Source organism: Podarcis cretensis, assembly GCF_951804945.1.
Source record: "Podarcis cretensis genome assembly, chromosome: 1".
Lineage (NCBI taxonomy): Eukaryota > Metazoa > Chordata > Lepidosauria > Squamata > Lacertidae > Podarcis > Podarcis cretensis.
This window is the reverse complement of record NC_137170.1, coordinates 15,102,720-15,105,682: the sequence shown is the minus strand read 5'-3', so window position 1 is coordinate 15,105,682 and position 2,963 is coordinate 15,102,720. Positions and strand designations below refer to the sequence as shown.

The 2,963-nt window shown below is 45.3% G+C and overlaps 1 pseudogene across 1 annotated transcript; it reads right to left on the bottom strand.

The window, feature by feature from the left end:
• Nucleotides 1-447: 447 nt before the first annotated feature.
• On the bottom strand, nt 448-1,662 carry LOC307208669 (multifunctional methyltransferase subunit TRM112-like protein pseudogene; annotated as a pseudogene). Its single transcript has one exon. The product of its transcript is annotated as a multifunctional methyltransferase subunit TRM112-like protein pseudogene (transcript).
• Between the last annotated feature and the right edge of the window lie 1,301 nt (nt 1,663-2,963).

The window sequence follows — 2,963 nt, the reverse complement described above, 5'->3', positions numbered from 1 at the left end:
AATAATAATAATAATAATAATATTTCGTATTTTAAATAATAATAACCAATCTGAAATGTTTTTCTGTGACAATAAGCAGACATCCTGCAGGGTAACTTTAAATGGATTGATAGCTCAGTTGGTAAGAGCATGGCGCTGATAACACCAAGGTTGCCGGTTTGATCCCCGTATGGGACAGCTGCATATTTCAGGGGGTTGGACCAGATGATCCTCAGGGTCCCTTCCAACTCTACAATTCTGTGGTTCTGTGACACACTTAGGCTGCATACACACCATATATTTAAAGCAAGTGGCTTCTCTCAGAGAATCCCAGGAACTGTAGTTTTCACCCCTCAACATAGGAGCCAACTCCTAGGGACCCAGTAAAATATCTGAGGAGACCGGTCCCTCCAAAGTTGATGGGCATTGCCATTCAAACACTGTGTCTTGTGATCGGTTTTGTGGGGTCAAACTTACCTGCTCCCCCATACTTTATTCAAGTTGGCACCCCTGCCCCTCACAGAACTACAGTTCCCAACACAATTCACAAACTGCAGTTCCCAGGATTCTTTGGAGGAAAGAATGTGCTGGAAACATACGTTGTACTGTCCTGGCTTCCATTTTTATGCTGCATGTATCTTCCAGCAGTTTTAATCACTTCCTTGCATTGCTGGAGTTTTAAGAGGTAAAGCTTTTCCCAACATAGAATCACAAAATTGCAGAATTGGAAGGCACCCCAAGAGTCATCTAGACCAATCCCCTGCAATGCAGGAATCTCAACTAAAGCATCCATGACGGATGGCCACCCAACCTCTGCTTCAAAACCTCCAATGAAGGAGAGTCCACAACCTCCCAAGGGAGTCCATTCCACTGTCAAACAACCCTTACTGTCAGAAAGTTCTTCCTGCTGTTTCGTCAGGATCCTCTTTCTTGTAACTTGAAGCCTTTGGTTTGTGTTCTACCCTCCAGAGGAGCAGAAAACAAGCTTGCTCCATCTTCCATGTGACAGCCCTTGAGATTTTTTTTTCAAGAACTTGCATTTATTTACATGCACAAAAAAGCAACCCAGTATTATATCCAGAGCATCTCCTTCCCCCCACAGAAAAATAAGGGTGCTGGGCTTTCCACAGGAACATATCCCACAACCCCACACCCGCAAGGCTTGCTTCTCAAAGCTCCATTGACATAAACCAGCTCATGTTTCCTCTTCGCTCAGCAACATGTTAGGTATCCCTTTAGTTATGGGAAACTCATGCCCAGTTTCTGGGCATTTCAGCACACCTTCCACCACTTCTACCTCCATCAGCACATGATGGACTTTTCAAAGGAAATCCTCATTGCTCTCGAAGTCAGGGATGGGCTCAGGGGACAGATCTGATCGGTGACCCAAACTCTCCGCTGCCTCTACCAAAGCTGCTTGTTCCACTTTGGGTACCATCCGCGCTGTGAACTCCGGGTTGAAATCTACATTGTTCACCTTCACTTCTGTGGCCTGGATACAAAGGGGGAATCCTCCACCAAGTCTCACTCCTCGCACATGGGAGGTGAGCATGTTGTGCGTCAGGAGCTTCATGTTTTCAGGACAGCGGCAACCAAAGCAAGCGAAGGTAACATGTCAGCCTTTGAGATATTTGAACTAACTTATAGGTGAGGAGCCAATGACAAACCTAGACAGCATCTTAGAAAGCAGAGACATCACCTTGCCAACAAAGGTCCGTATAGTAAAAGCTATGGTTTTCCCAATAGTGATGTATGGAAGTGAGAGCTGGACCATAAAGAAGACTGATCGCCGAAGAATTGATACGTTTGAATTATGGTGCTGGAGGAGACTCTTGAGAGTCCCATGGACTGCAAGAAGATCAAACCTATCCATTCTTAAGGAAATCAGCCCTGAGTGCTCACTGGAAGGACAGATCGTGAAGCTGAGGCTCCAATACTTTGGCCACCTCATGAGAAGAGAAGACTCCCTGGAAAAGACTCTGATGCTGGGAAAGATTGAGGGCACAAGGAGAAGGGGACAACAGAGGACGAGATGGTTGGACAGTGTTCTCGAAGCTACCAGCATGAGTTTGACCAAACTGCGGGAGGCAGTGGAAGACAGGAGTGCCTGGCGTGCTCTGGTCCATGGGGTCACGAAGAGTCGGACATGACTAAACGACTAAACAACAACAACAAAGGTGAGGAGCAACACCTCACCAAGTTCTTCCCCCCCAAGCCCTTTTGATCCCTAAGTCTTCATTCACCTCCAGGGGACCAGAATCAACCACTTTTGAAGACCCTGGTATGGACAGAACTGAGTTGAAGGACCAATGGACTGACTGTTTTAATGCACCTTCCTAGCTTCCCCTATGGTTTGTTTGTCTGCTGAAAATCCCCCTCACCCTGTAATCTGTAAACAGGAATCTATATTATGTAATATGTGTTTGAGTATCACCACTCAAATGAAACATGTAAAAAAAAAAAAAAAAGCAGCCTGTCACACCCAAAACCCTGGGCGCACCTGAAAGTCATTATTTGGAACCCATCCAATATGTTACATGTGCTGCTGACCAAAATGTTATGGTCCCGGTACACCTAGAATAAAAGCCTGGGAAAGGATAAGATAAGATGCTAAACACAAGTTTAGATTTATTGAAAAGTTAAAGTGCCCATGGAATTAAGTGCATTATGGATTTGTAAGAAAACATACCTTATCTGGTTCCTCCCAGATTTTGGGTCTGCAACTCCCAAGAGCAGAAACTGTGGTGTCTTTATGATGTATGGTTTATTTATACATATATACAACCTGAGCCTAGATGGAGGGAGTTCAGAGCATTGTCTTCCCAAGAAGGTCTCTGGCTTCTCCTATAGGTGCAGCAGGAATGGCTCTCAGAACAGAGAAATCAGCCATGCTCTCTGTCTCTTTGTTATAGCCTGTCACAGCCAGCCAACATAGTTCTCCTTGCCCCTCTCCTTCTTCCTTCTCACTGCTAACCCTGAGAATT